Here is a 16,874-nt window from a genome sequence, read left to right as displayed (position 1 = left end):
CCTCGATAGCGGCCTCTACTAATGATTAGGGACATCATCTATACTCGATATATCGTCGGCTATATGCATGCAATGCAACATCCAAGTTTTAATCCTAACATGTGAGAATTAATACTAAGTCGGTAAACACGTAATTAGCATACATTTGGGTCGAAGTAGGATTTAATGTTCATTTACATGTGAAAACATACAAGCAATAAAAGAAATACAATAATTATAAACTACAATAATGAAAATTACAATAATTACAACGGAATAGGCGATTTATGTCGAAAATACCTTTAAAACGGATAATTTGAGAAAAGAGAATAAAAAAAAGAAATAAATTAACGAACAGGAATTAGCGTGATATTACGGTTAATAGTTAGTTAATATGTAAACTAATTAAACTATGTCGGGCAGAAACGGAGTTCAGAGACAGAACTCAACCAGAACAATAGCAGCAGAGTCGTCGCTTTGAATAGCGCGCAGACGCCGCGTCTGTTCCTTGGCTCGGTCCCGCCGTGAAGCCGTAATTGCAAGCCGTTAATGTCAATTGGTAAATTTAATGATTGATTAAATTTTTTACTCGGATGAAAGTTATTAATAGATTATTTACATGCGATTAATGGGTCATAAAAACAGTAAAATATGAATGAGACGGATTGAACTAATTAACACAAGATGGAATAATGACAGAAGTGAAAAATATTAATGAGTCAAACAAATTAATTCAATTGATTAGGTTAGATACGGTGGATTAATGATGAATATACGACGAATATGTGAATAAACAGATGTAAACTATATCAAAGACGAATTCCAGAAACTCAATATGAACAAATTGAATCTCTATAACCCGGAATTGAATTTAATGACGAAAATCCGCAAATATTGGATTATTAGGGATTTAAGTCGGATTTGTGATGAACTAAACATGTTAATGATGATGGTTAATATACATGTGAGATTACTATGCTATTATGGCGAAGAATTAACAAACAAAACGAAACAATACAAAAGGACGAATTACAGAGGACAAACGAAGAAGAAAGGAAGCAGGAACTGCGGCAACCTCACGAAGAGGCGCAGCAGGAACTGCGCTCCTTCGAAGAGGCGCAAAGATTCTTGCGTCCTTTCTAGACGGTTATCACCGGAGATCCGTAAAAAGGGTTTTAAAGCATGGTTTTAGAAATCGGTTTTAATGATATTTTCGACATAAACCTTACAATTGTGATACAATAAATAAATACAATAAATAAAAGAAAGATTTACACCCTCAGACTTACATGTTGACGAAACGAGAAGGACTAAGATATCGATTAGTGATGCTCGACGCGAATGCAAAGAAAGTGCCCTCGTAAGAGGAAAACGATTAATTAATTAAGTTGATTGATGTGTAGTTGGTCAAATTGGTCGGTCATGCAAACGGGGAGGCTGGTACTCAGAAAGATCCGAGCTTACGTGGTCGAAAGTTCAAGCACGTAGACGCCAAAAGTAAGAACAAAGTCTAGAATGCAAAGGGAGAAGAGAAGGGTGGACACTCGCGTGAGAAATATGAGGAGCGAAGGCTCCTATTTATACTAATCACGTGAAGGAACTAGGGTTTCAGAGACTCTTTGGAAGTGAATCTCGGAAAGATATGAAAAAGATACGAGAAACATGCGAAAAGGGCACGGGAAGAGGCGCAGCACCATCGTCTCTTGGAAGAGGCGCAAAGACTGCTGCGTCTGTTCCCAAGGGGTTTCCTCTGCGAAGAAAGATCTCCGTGTTTGAGTTATGGTAGGACGGAAATAATTCGGTTTTCCTTAATATCTTATGTGAATATTACGGAAATTGCTTACTAAAAGATAAAATTTATGAAATATGGAATAGAAATATCCTAACATTCCGAACATTCGACTCGGATTTAACGGTTATCGGAAAATGGAGACGGTTTTAGGCCCAGACTCCGAATGTACTCTAATTACTGTCAAAACGACCGTATCGGGACGTAGATGACAACTAAGAGGTAGACATTAATATTTGAGCAATCAATTGACGATAATCTTACGAATTGTCACAAATCGTTCCGCGTATCAAACATGCGGCCCAATCATCACCGGGTAGTTTGCGGGAGGTGCAGAAATGAGGTATCTACACATTGTTTGTTAGAATCAGATCTAAGACACCCCAAGAAAGAAAAATAAGACACGTGTCCCTGACTTTTTCAATACATGGCTACACATAACCTGACTCGGTTCTAGGTAGGGGGTCTAGGGTGGCGTGTGGTGGTTTGAGGCTGGCGGTGGTGCCGACATGGTGGCAGGGGGCGTAGGAGGAAGTAGTGATGCCGTGTTGTTGTTGTTGCTTGTTGATAAACCGTGACAAATACAGAGGAACCATTGACCCATAACCCAAGTCGGTTGAACCATGACCAGGGTTAGGACAAGACCGGTGGCTGTGGGTGGTTAGGCGTCAGGATTGGTGGTAGTTGTGGTGGTTGGTGGCGGTAATGGTTATTGTACTGGGTTGTTGTCGGTCTGTTTTGGAGGTAGGAACACGTGTATGGGTAGTCATTTGAATTTGTGATGGGTTATACGAGTCATAATATTATTTAATTAATTTGAATATCGTTGTAATTATTATTATTACTACACTTGCTGGATTGATGGTTTTGACTTGGGTAAGACAGAACCTAATTAAATTAATTACGGAATATTATAATTAGTATCGTTATTATATTACGTAATGCATTATAATTAAACATTAATTGGGTATTTAGTAGTTAATCATAATGGTTATTATTATTTATTTAGATGTCGACCTTGTGAGACGGTAATATTATTATTACTTGGTACACGTGCTTGTTATTCGGATTTGTTGAAGGAAGGTTTGGATTATTATTTCACTTGCTTGACTCGGAATTGTGATGGATGATATATGATTGTTGATTGGTTGCATTGAGATATATTGTTTAATGACTACCTCAACTCGTGACTGAGATGATTTGATTATTGACTACCTCAGCTCATGACTGAAATGATTATATTGATTATTGGATTCCTCAGCTTCGTGTCTGAGATGGTTAGAAATTGTGTTGCTCAATTGTTTGCATTTTCATATCATGAGCACTTGCATTGGATACCTCAGAACAGGTTCTGCAGGACTTGTTTCTGGGATGATGAGACTACCTTAACTTCGGTTGGGATGATGAGACTACCCCGGCCAGGGATTGGCGGGATGAATGGGAGCGTCGGAGGATTGATCATGAACATGCATTGCATTTGCATTTAATATTGTTCTTGTATCCATTTATTGTGGTTGTTTGGCTATTCCTACTCAACCTCGTGGTTGACAATGTATTTGTGAACACCTGTGGTGAACCTTAATGGGGAGCAGATTTGATAGGTACTAAAGATTAGCTGACTCGGGAGCATTGGGATGAGAGCTCGACTTGGACCATAGTTGAAGTTTAGATCATATAGAACAATTATATCACTTTATTTATTTCCGCTGTGAGTTGTAATTATTTTATATTCAATTTTAGTTGGTTAAGTTGTAATAAACATGTAATCATTAAAGTTTTATTTAAAGTACTTTGGTGAGTTGGACTTTGTTATTCACTACCTCGGGAAACCGAGATGGTAACAGTTCTATTTATTTGGGAACGTCTAGCTAAAGGCTTCTGAATAAATGGGGGTATTACAAAGTGGTATCAGAGCCAACGATCCTCAGGCCTAAACAAATGAACCTAATGAAACTAGGATGAGTCTAAATAAAATGAACCCCGAGCAGAAACTGTTAGGAGCCCCTAATGCGGTTAAGAAGCGCGCCTTAATTCGTATCCTGGCCCTCTCAGTTTTCAACCGGTCACCCAGGGAAAGGATAAGAGAGTGGGTAGTTAATAGTAAGATATCTATGAGTCAGTTGTATGTTATTTACTAACTTTGTTGCAAGGTGAAAGATATTGCAAGGTAAGTAAAACGGATGAGATGTAAAATGGTTGAGAAATATATGAGATGTTTTTTTTAACATATGAGGGATGATGGATGATGGATGATGAATGATGGATGATGGATGATGGATGTAATTGTGATGATTGTATGAATTAGAAATCATGTCTAGTGATATGCGGTACATGTTCCCCGAAACCATGCTTCTTACAATGTTTTGTAATGATTAGATACAATATAGCTTTGTGTACTTGTGATATAAGAAATAAGAGTAATATAAGGAATGCTAAAGTTAGATGCCTAGCCATGTGTAGAGTGTGGTGAACGAGTTACGATAATTTGGGTATAGGAGGATACTTGTAAGGACTTGTGATTTGGTAAAGGATGACCTAGAGCTGAACTCGTTTTGTCAGATTTTAACATGATTATTTTATTATTTCCAGAACCATGTTATTTTAGGATAGTGGTGACGATATGGGATCATAAATGGGGAGAATAAACCACGCATTTGAATTTTGACCTAGGAGAGGTGACACTTTTGACCAAGACCTTGGTGGTAGGATAACCTTAGTTCAATTCAACTAACCACATGATTTTATTTTGGAAGAATTAGTGTACTCTATAACTTTTCATAGTATGGAGACTTATACCCTTTCTTTTACTTTTTATAGATAATATGGCACCAAAGAGAGCTAGAGCTTCTACCATGACCGATGAGGAGATTGAGAGGATGCATGACCTGAATGCTGCATTATTAGAGATTGTAAAAGGAAAGAAAGATGAGATGAATCCTTCTAAGGTGGGAGCGTCAGTGGCTCGATATAAGCCAGCAAAGTTTGAGGGAGTTGGGGGAACCATCCTTACTAGGAGAGTGGTGTAGGGAGTTTGATAACATTTTTGAGTTAATAGCTTGTCCAGAGGAAATGCAAGTTGACCAGGCTGTATTCTATTTGAGAGGGAAAGCTGGGAGATGGTGGACCAAGAATAAAGCGACTATAAGGGAGGCATTTCAGTTGAGTGAGGAACCATATGTACCATGGAAGAATTTCAAAAATATTTTGAGAGATACCTTTATACCTCAACACATTAGGAGTAAGATGAGAGCTCAGTTTGATTCTTTTAAGATGACCGATGAGATGACAGTGGAGGATTATCATAACAACTTTATGGAGTTAGCTGAGTATGTGGCAGATTTGAATTATAATGATGAAGTGTTGGCAATGAGATTCGAGAAGGGGTTGACTTTGGCTATTAAGAAGAGGCTTACTGCTGGTGTCCCTACCACTGTTGAGGAGGTTGTAGGGTAATATCCGTATAAAACCCTTAAATTTTAGGACTATAACGCAAAATTAACATGTGATTTATGGTCATAAACGAAAATACAATAGAAACGATAAAGGTAAAGAATCAACCTCGGGTCCTAGTGCAATTCGGCAAAATGAATAGAAATCAACGTAGATTTCCTCCTAATTGTTGCACCCAAGACCGTCTGAGACTATGCCTTTGTGCTAGAATGTATTCTCTAATTGCCTTGCAATATCGAGAGAATTTTGTGTGAGTTTTGGTAGATGTGAGATCTAGGTTATTGAGAGAAAAGTGTTCTCAAAAACCCTAATATTTTTGCAAATGAATTGCTTAGGTCAAAAATGAGAGAGGCTCTCCTTTTTGTTTGGTTCGGCCGTGAGCTTCAAGAGGAGGGAGTGGGCTTTCCACTTCCTCCTTATTTTTAACTCGTGATCCGACATCATTTTCGCTAAATGTATATGACGCGGTTTTATTATAAATCGTCATCGGTTATCGGCTATTAAAATATCAACTAATAACACAGATTAGTTGAAATATTAATACATGTCCGACAAAGACAATATTGTATAATTAATTCAATATACATTAATTAAATATAATCGTTTATATTTAATTTACGAATTAATCATTTAATTCGCTTAGCCCATTTTATTTAATCCGTATTAAATAAAATATCTCAACATCGCATATTGACTAATTATTAGTCAAATAACTCGGACTAACTGCTTAGTCAATTTTCTGGCATCAACATGACTGTATTTTCATACCGTCACATCTCTCAAACGTATCCTATAGGTGTGACTTTTAGGGACCAGTTGATCACCGCCATCTGTATGACAATAACGTCAAACTTATCTAGCAAGCCAACCGTTATTGATAAACGTGGATCAACTGATTATAATACAAAAGTATACCCTTTGATCCTTTTAGAGATTTATAAGTCCTTGCACTAATCGTAAAGGACGCCACCCCAACAAGCTCCCACTTGTCCGTACAAGTGTATGTGCAATGACGTTATCCGCACTAACTGGAGGACACAGCTCCAACAAACTCCCACTTGTCCGTACAAGTGTATGTGCGATAACCGATTCTCATATTCATTTAAAATTTCTCCCACTCAATGTAAAACAATTTGCAGATCCGGATCCGCAAAGGTCGTATTTTACAATCGATCTGTATCTAGAGTGGTTTCCCCGACTAGAGAGTAACTCAACTGTTAAAACGAATTCGTATTCGAGCATGGCCATGCATTTCGATTCTGACTCCTCGAGTGGCCCCCGAGAAATATCGAGTAACTGATAAAGGCTGAATATTTCCTTCAACTCGACTCCTTCCGATCTAAGCAAGCATGAAATGACCCAGAAAAAAATCTACTTGGCCCCTGTTACGGATGACCGTGAGAAAGAAACCAAAGTCACCCAAAATCTGCCTTAGTCTCAAGAGACAGTCGATAGTCAAAAGAATCGACTCTTAGGATCACCATGGAGGTCCTATCCACGACCGGGCACCGAATGTTATAAAACATTTAGGACTCCACGTCGATGTCACAATTTTGTCCTACGAGATATCCGTATAAATCGCCTCTGTGATTGGTCAGTCAACCTTTTGACTTATGGCTCGTTGAAACCACCATCAAAACGTCACAAAATAATTACCTTGAGTTATCAGCTCACGTGGGCAATTAAGGACCACAAATATAATGTTTGTTCAGTTCACTTTGTGGTGTTCAAAATTGTCGTACAAAACCACATGAAAAAAAAATATATATATATCAGAACGATGATGTCGTATAGAGTACATAAGGGAATGAATCTAATCCATAAAAGAGTACTACAACTTAGGAACACGTTTAATTCCCATGGAATTAACATGCCCTTCATGCTTATCTTGTCGTAATGGTTTAGTGAGAGGATCTGCTATGTTATCATCTGTAGCAATCTTTTCTATCACTACTTCCTTTTGCTCCACGTAATCTCGGATTAGATGAGCTTTCCGTTGTACATGTCTAGACTTGTTGCTAGACTTTGGCTCCTTAGCTTGGAAGATGGCACCTCTATTGTCGCAATAGATGGTGATCGGGTCATTCGAACTAGGCACTACAGATAGTCCTTGTAAGAATTGACGCATCCATATCGCTTCCTTTGCGGCCAGGACGCGGCATAGTACTCGGACTCGGTCGTAGAATCTGTTTGTAACACTTTGTTTGGAACTCTTCCAGGTGACTGCAGCGCCATTAAGAGTAAAAACGAATCCAGACCGAGATTTGGAGTCATCTCGATCCGTTTGGAAGCTAGCATCTGCATGCTCGGTTGCGCATAGCTTTTGATCGCCTCCATAAGTCAATGCCCAATCTTTAGTCCTCCGTAGGTACTTAAGAATGTTCTTGACAGCCATCCAATGTGATTCACCTGGATGCTGTTGGAATCGACTTGTCATACTCAATGCATATGCCACGTCCGGACGTGTGCATATCATGGCATACATGATTGATCCTATAGCCGAGGCATAAGGAATCCGTGTCGTGCGCTCTTTCTCTTCCGGTGTCTCCGGTGCCTGAGACTTGCTCAAATGCACCCCCGGAGCCATAGGAAGAAACCCCTTCTTGGAGTTAGTCATCTTTGAATCTCTCTAGGATTTTGTCTATGTAAGACTCCCGATCGAGAGATAACATCCGTCGTGATCTATCTCGATAGATACGGATGCCCGAATTCTTTGTGCCTCACCCGGATCTTTCATCCGGAAAATGGTTCTTCAACCATACTTTTACCGAAGTTAAGAGAGGTATGTCATTCCCAATCAGGAGTATGTCATCGACATACAATATTAGGAAGACAATCTTGCTCCCACTCGACTTGATATAAAGACATGGTTCCTCGACCGATCGAGTAAATCCATTTTCTTTAATCACTTGGTCGAAGCGATGATTCCAACTCCGAGATGCTTGCTTAAGTCCATAGATGGAACGCTTAAGCTTGCATACTTTCTTAGGATGTTCTGGATCGATGAAACCTTCGGGTTGTACCATGTACAACTCTTCCTCCAAATAACCGTTTAAGAAGGTGGTTTTCACATCCATCTGCCAAATTTCATAGTCATGAAAAGCGGCGATCGCTAAGATAATCCGAATGGAACGCAACATGACTACGGGTGCAAAAATTTCATCGTAGTGCAAACCTGGCACTTGGGTGAAACCTTTAGCAACTAGTCGTGCTTTATAGATATCTTGTTGACCTTCCACTGAATGCTTTATCTTGTAAAGCCATTTGCATTGAAGGGGACGAACCTTAGCGGGTAAGTCAACAAGATCCCATACGTTGTTCTCATACATGGAGTCCATCTCGGATTGCATGGCCTCAAGCCATAGCTTTGAGTCAGAACTGGTCATGGCACCTTTATAGGTTGCGGGTTCACTACTCGTTAAGAGTAGAATGTCATCTATGTCATGTTCCTCGACCATACCAATGTATCGGTCCGGAGGAATAGAGACTCTTCCCGACCTCCTAGGTTCCTCAGGAGTATTCACCGCAGCCGGGATTGAAGGAATTGGTTCCTCCAATGGTTGCTCGATTTGGTTCTGGAACCTCCGACAGGTCGAAGGTTCTATCACTCTTTGCATTCTCGAGAAATTCCTTCTCTAAGAATGTCGCACTAGCCGCAACAAATACACGTTGTTCGGTTGGCGAATAAAAGTAATGACCAAGTGTTCCTTTAGGATAACCTATAAAGTATGTCTTGACCGATCGCGGGCCGAGCTTATCCTCGTGTCTCCACTTGACATAAGCCTCGCAGCCCCAAACCCGTATAAAGGACAAGTTAGGGACCGTTCCTTCCATAGTTCATATGGAGTCTTGTCAACAGACTTTAGACGGACTTGGTTAAGTATTAGAGCAAAATGACGAGAAGAGCATAACCCCATAATGAGTCGAAAACACGGTGTGACTCATCATGGATCGAACCATATCAAGTAGTGTTCGATTTCTCCGTTCGGACACACCATTCAACTGAGGTGTTCCAGGTGGAGTTAACTGTAGGGCAATCCCACAGTCCTTAAGGTGTTGATCAAACTCGTGAGAAAGATACTCGCCACCACGATCTGAACGTAATGTTTTAATCTTTCTACCCAAAGAGGTTACCGTGCCCGATTCTGGTATTCCTTGAATTTCTCAAAGGATTCACTTTTATGCTTCATTAAGTAGACATAGCCATATCTACTTAAATCGTCCGTGAAAGTGATGAAATATCTATAGCCTTCTCGTGCGGTGATTGACATAGGTCCACACACATCCGTATGTATGAGTCCTAATAGGTCAGCAGTGCGCATTCCAACACCTTTGAAGGAAATTCGAGTCATCTTACCGATGAGACATGATTCACACGTGCCAAATGATTGAAAATCAAAGGCCGAGATAGCTCCATTCTTTATGAGCTGTTTTACGCGTTTCTCATTAATGTGTCCCATACGGCAGTGCCATAGGCATGTTTGATCTTTGTCACCAACCTTTAACTTTTTATTCATAACGTGTAATATTTCGGTGGTCTGATCTAAAACATAAATTCCGTTCATGGAGACTGCCTTGCCATAAATCATATCGTGTAATGAGAAAATGCAAGAATTATTCTCTATTACAAATGAAAAACCAAGTTTGCCAAGTGCAGAAACTGAAATAATGTTTTTAGAAAGACTGGGTACATAATAGCAGTTATATAAAAATAACTCAAATCCGCTAGGAAGCTGGATCACGTATGTTCCCCTCGAGACGGCAGCCACTCGTGCTCTATTCCCGACACGCAGGTCAACCTCACCCTTTATGAGGGGTTCGATGTTTCGGAGCCCATGCACATGATTACACAGATGAGAACCACAACCAGTATCTAGTACCCAAGTTCCGTAACTTGCGTGGTTAATCTCAATCATATGACTAAAAGTAGAAGAGAAAGAAGACATACCAACAGGTTTAACACGACCTGCTTTTATGTCCTCATGGTAGACAGGACATGTACGCCTCAATGCCCGATCTTGTGGCAATGATGGCATTCCATGTTTTCGGTCTTGCTCTTTGTCGCGCCTGATGAGTTACTTGCCTCACCAGGCCCACTCTTACCTGATCCCGACTTCTTAAACTTCGGTTTACCTACCGCTAGGTCTGCTAGAGCTTTGCCCTTACCCTTGCCCTTGTTTGACACAACGAGAACATCTTGTTTCATGCTCCCACCGAACTTCATGTCCTTCTCGGCCCGTACGAGAAGGAGTGCGATTCATGGGGACTTTTCTTCAAATCATTCATATAGTAATTGGCTCTAAAGAGCGCAAAACCATCGTGGAGTGAATGAAGCATGCGGTCAATCACAATGTTCTCGCTGATTTTACAATCAAGCGCCTCCAGTCTCTCGACATTCTCAATCATGCTTTGAAATGTGTGGGCTAACCGGTTGGCCCTTCTGGAGTCTCGCATCAAAGAAGCGAGTGGTATGCTCATAGGTCACGATTCTCGGTGCTTTCGAGAATTCCTTAGTGAGCGTGGTGAAAATCTTGTTTGCACCTTGGGCTATGAAGCGTTTCTACAAATTGGATTCCATTGCAAAAATGAGTACGTTTTTAATCGCACCCGCTTCCATGACGAAGTCGCTATAAGTGGAGACCTCGTTAACTCGAGCCGTGGGGCCTGGGGCTGGCGGGAGGGGCTCAGTCAGATACTTGAGCTTCCCGTCAGCAGTGGCAGCATTCCGTAATGCCGCCTCCCATTCCGCGAAGTTTGATCCATCATTCTTCAGTCTAGTGGACTGATTCATCTGATTCATAAAGATCCGAAGCCAAGACTCACGGTCCAATGTGGCACTTGGCATTGGGTCATCGAGGATGCCAGCCATTATGTTATTAGCAGTTTAAAATTCGTGGTCTACGCTGAAAAAGAAAGAAAAACAAAAACGAAATAAGCAACTCATCGAGGTGATTTAAGTCTATTTAAAATTCATTTTAATCGTGTAGACTCATTGCACTTGCATAATTGATCTCCCTCAAGAATAATACAAGTGATCCCAAGACTCAATTTCCGTAAATTGATAAGCCAACTGTTTAGCTAGTTCTTCCGTAAGAACTCTTGGTCGATAGATTTCCGTAAATCCTATCTATAGTCCACCATAATCACAGGATCGTACGAGTGACCATAGTGTTGAGATAAAATAAGTCAATCAGTTCCAACTTACCCGACGTAGAAGGGGTCATATTATGCCTACCGACGAAGAAGGGATTCATTGGAGTTTGACCTATAAAGACTGTTCTCAATTTTTGGTTATACGAGGAAGATCCCATCAACTTAGTTTTAATTCATTTTAAGTGAACGAATAACTAGCATTACGTGAATGAATTAACTTAGGTGATGGCTTAAAATTGATCGTGTGACATAAGAATGTCAAAGAAAACTAACACGTGACCTCTATATGAGTCGGTTTTTCATGCAATTATTAGGTGGTTTGGTTTTTAGGCGGAATATGATGCATACTATCGTTACAAGAAAATAAATAAAAGAATGCAATACGTAAATAAAAATTCCTAGTGTGGCCTATCCTAGTAAAAAGAACATAATACAACTTTGGAATCCACCGTTGGACCCGAGAAGCTTGTCTTGATGTTCCATCTTTGTCCATGTAGCGGGAGTGAGCATCCGATCTCCATCTTTGGTCTTCTCAAAATTACAATTAAAATTTACAAAAATAAACCTATTTACATTCTAAATAAAAACTGTAATTACAAGGGAAAAATCAAAATGGAGATACGAGATCTCAAAATACAACCAAGACCGTGTTCCATCATTACGGTAACACGTTCTACTAAGGCCACACTAAGTTACAACCGTTTGTAAAAATAAATAAATACGTAATTAAAAGCATTCAAGGCATTCAACAATAACGATAAAAAAAAATGCATCAACTAAATTGAATTTATTCGTGACATAATTCCGTAATTATGTTAAATTTATCCAAACCACCTTTAATGATTAAAATTATGTGACAAAACCGCTTTAATCAACTTAATTTTAATCCGTGATAATCCGTTACTTTAAATCGTTTTAAAATAACTAAATGATACATAAGTGAACCGTTTCACTATCAAGCGAATGCACAAAATCCGTATTATGCACATTATGGCCGAAAAAGAAAATAAAAACACAAATTTTTTTTTTTTTTTTTTTCTTTTCAGCACGGCAAGAAGAAATTTTTTTTTTTATTTTTTTTTATTTTATAGAAGCTCAAACCGAGAGCAACAAACCCCAAAAAAATCGATTTGACAAAAACACAATTGTAAATTAGACATTATCCGTATAAAATTAAATCTACAATTGTCAAAACCATAACATATTGCTAAAAAGATCAATGATAATAACAATATGCAAAATCAAATCGAAAACAAGACCAATCGATCGAGACACTAACAGTCCTCGATCGATCGATCGATTTGAAACAGTCCCGGCTTGATCGCTTACAACAAAGACGAAAAAAATTAAAGAGCCGTGTACAGCAGTCACACGGTTTTCAAAGCACACAAAAAAAAAAAGAAGTGAAAGAACAGTCACGGTTTTCAAGGCTAAAAATATCGATTCAAATCGTTTTATGAAAATCACAAAGAAAATTTTACGTAACCTGGCTCTGATACCACTTGTAGGGTAATATCCGTATAAAACCCTTAAATTTTAGGACTATAACGCAAAATTAACATGTGATTTATGGTCATAAACGAAAATACAATAGAAACGATAAAGGTAAAGAATCAACCTCGGGTCCTAGTGCAATTCGGCAAAATGAATAGAAATCAACGTAGATTTCCTCCTAATTGTTGCACCCAAGACCGTCTGAGACTATGCCCTTGTGCTAGAATGTATTCTCTAATTGCCTTGCAATATCGAGAGAATTTTGTGTGAGTTTTGGTAGATGTGAGATCTAGGTTATTGAGAGAAAAGTGTTCTCAAAAACCCTAATATTTTTGCAAATGAATTGCTTAGCTCAAAAATGAGAGAGGCTCTCCTTTTTGTTTGGTTCGGCCGTGAGCTTCAAGAGGAGGGAGTGGGCTTTCCACTTCCTCCTTATTTTTAACTCGTGATCCGACATCATTTTCGCAAATGTATATGACGCGGTTTTATTATAAATCGTCATCGGTTATCGGCTATTAAAATATCAACTAATAACACAGATTAGTTGAAATATTAATACATGTCCGACAAAGACAATATTGTATAATTAATTCAATATACATTAATTAAATATAATCGTTTATATTTAATTTACGAATTAACTGTTTAATTCGCCTTAGCCCATTTTATTTAATCCGTATTAAATAAAATATCTCAACATCGCATATTGACTAATTATTAGTCAAATAACTCGGACTAACTGCTTAGTCAATTTTCTGGCATCAACATGACTGTATTTTCATACCGTCACATCTCTCAAACGTATCCTATAGGTGTGACTTTTAGGGACCAGTTGATCACCGCCATCTGTATGACAATAACGTCAAACTTATCTAGCAAGCCAACCGTTATTGATAAACGTGGATCAACTGATTATAATACAAAAGTATACCCTTTGATCCTTTTAGAGATTTATAAGTCCTTGCACTAACTGTAAAGGACACCAGCCCCAACAGAGGTATACCAGAGAGCAGATCATGCTGAGAGGATTAAGGAGATGGTAATGGAGGAGAAGAAAGAAAAATGAGAAAAGAAGAGAAAGTCTTTGGTTGTGAGTGAGGGAGCTGGGGGAAGTAAGAAGGCAAACACTAACCAGTTTAGAGCTTACACTGGTAGTGGTGCAACATTTGGGAGTAGTGTTAGTCATGGTGAGAGTCGAGGTGCTTTTAGTGAGCCTAGTGGTATTCAATGCTTTAGATGTGGGAAGATGGGCCATAAAGCCTTTACTTGTAGAGTGGTTATGGATGGTCAGAGTAGAGAGTATGGGAGTCAGGGAGTCAGGGAGGAGGTTGGAGTAACCAGAGGAGTTACAACAACTACTCTAACCAGAACCGTTACAACAACTATACCAATCAGAGCTCTAGGAACGGGTCTTACCAGAGGCAAGGAAATAGTGGGAATCAATAGAGTGCAGGCAAGAGCGTAGCTGGATCCAGTGGGACAGGACATGAAGGAGCTAAGAATAATGACGTTGTTTGATTAAGTATGTAGGTTACGGGGACGTAACCCTTTCTTTTAGGGGGGTAGGATGTAATACCTCGTTATTTCTTGTTATTTAGGATACAATTTGATGTTGTTATTTATAATTCAATTTAATACATTTTTAGTATATTAATAATACATTTGGATACGCGTTTTAAGTACGTTTTAATCTCAGTTAAGTTTGTTGGTGTATGTTGGGAATTTGTATTGTTGGAGGTTTCTTGAGTATGTTTGAGTGAACTTCGGGACAAAGTTCTTTTTAAGGAGGGAAGACTGTAATAGCCCGTATTTTAAAGGATGGTCAAAACATCATTTTATTAAAATGTGATTTATGGAAATGGATATTTTATATTAATTGTTTATTAATTATTAATTATTGAGACGTGTAATTATGAGACGGGAAATAATAATTAAATAATACATAATAATATATGACGGAGGATATGTATACATATGATACATACTAGTATAAGTATATATGGTGACGGTATTATACGTTGAATAAGGCAACAAGTATTTTATACGGTATTAATATGAGATAATAATAATATTACCTAATAAGATAAGGAAAGTTTCTCCACCTACCTATTAGTATAAATAGGACCCTCTACCTATTCTTTTGTTCACTTGTATTCACATAAAATCACAATTAAAAGTAAGAGAGAAATAAGAAGGGAAAGGGAGCTTTATATCTATCTTACAACCGTCTTGAGGTAACCGTCTCATAAACTCTTTCTTATAATTAAATTATTAAAATAATGTGTCAACCCGACCTTGATCATTGACCCGACCTAGTCTGACCCATTGACTTAGTTTGACCGTTGACCGTGACCTATATTATTCAATTGTTTGCATTGTTTGTTAAAATCAGATCTAAGACACCCCAAGAAAGAAAAATAAGATACGAGTCCCTGACTTTTCAATCCATGGCTACACATAACCTGACTCGGTTCTAGGTAGGGGGTCTAGGGTGGCGTTTGGTGGTTTGAGGCTGGCGGTGGTGCCGACATGGTGGCGGGGGGCGTAGAAGGAAGTAGTGATGCCGTGTTGTTGTTGTTGCTTGTTGATAAACCATGACAAATACAGAGGAACCATTGACCCATAACCCAAGTCGGTTGAACCATGACCTGGGTTAGGACAGGACCGGTGGCTGTGGGTGGTTAGGGGTCAGGATTGGTGGTAGTTGTGGTGGTTGGTGGTGGTAATGGTTATTGTACTGGGTTGTTGTCGGTCTGTTTTGGAGGTAGGAACACGTGTATGGGTAGTCATTTGAATTTGTGAAGGGTTATACGAGTCATAATATTATTTAATTAATTTGAATATCGTTGTAATTATTATTATTACTACACTTGCTGGATTGATGGTTTTGACTTGGGTAAGACGGAACCTAATTAAATTAATTACGGAATATTATCATTAGTATCGTTTATTATATTACGTAATGCATTATAATTAAACATTAATTGGGTATTTAGTAGTTAATCATAATGGTTATTATTATTTATTTAGGTGTCGACCTTGTGAGACGGTAATATTATTATTACTTGGTACACGTGCTTGTTATTCGGATTTGTTGAAGGAAGGTTTTGAATTATTATTTCACTTGCTTGACTCAGATTTGCTATCGAGGTAGGATAGCTACTCAATCACTTTAATGTTTACTTGAATGGTATTATCTAATTTTATTGGTTGAACTATTTGGAATTGTGATGGATGATATATGATTGTTGGTTGGTTGCATTGAGATATATTGTTTAATGACTACCTCAAAACTCGTGACTGAGATGATTTGATTGTTGACTACCTCAGCTCGTGACTGAGATGATTATATTGATTATTGGATTCCTCAGCTTCGTGTCTGAGATGGTAAGAAATTGTGTTGCTCAATTGTTTGCATTTTCATATCATGAGCACTTGCATTGGATACCTCGGAACAGGTTCTGTAGGACTTGTTTCTGGGATGATGAGACTACCTCAACTTCGGTTGGGATGATGAGACTACTCCGGCCAGGGATTGGCGGGATGATCGGGAGCGTCGGAGGATTGATCATGAGCATGCATTGCATTTGCATTTATTATTGTTTTTGTATCCATTTATTGTGGTTGTTTGGCTATTCCTACTCAACTTCGTGGTTGACAGTGTATTCGTGAACACCTGTGGTGAACCTTAATGGGGAGCAGATTTGACAGGTACTAAAGATTAGCTGACTCGGGAGCATTGGGATGAGAGCTCGACTTGGACCATAGTTGAAGTTTAGATTACATAGAACAATTATATCACTTTATTTATTTCCGCTGCGAGTTGTAATTATTTTATATTCAGTTTTAGTTGGTTAAGTTGTAATAAACATGTAATCATTAAAGTTTTATTTAAAGTACTTTGGTGAGTTGGACTTTGTTATTCACTACCTCGGGAAACCGAGATGGTAACAGTTCTATTTATTTGGGAACGTCTAGCTAAAGGCTCCTGAATAAATGGGGTTGTTAC

This window comes from Silene latifolia, chromosome X (genome assembly GCF_048544455.1).
Source record: "Silene latifolia isolate original U9 population chromosome X, ASM4854445v1, whole genome shotgun sequence".
In the NCBI taxonomy this organism is placed as follows: domain Eukaryota; kingdom Viridiplantae; phylum Streptophyta; class Magnoliopsida; order Caryophyllales; family Caryophyllaceae; genus Silene; species Silene latifolia.
Note: the sequence above shows the minus strand (reverse complement) of the source record.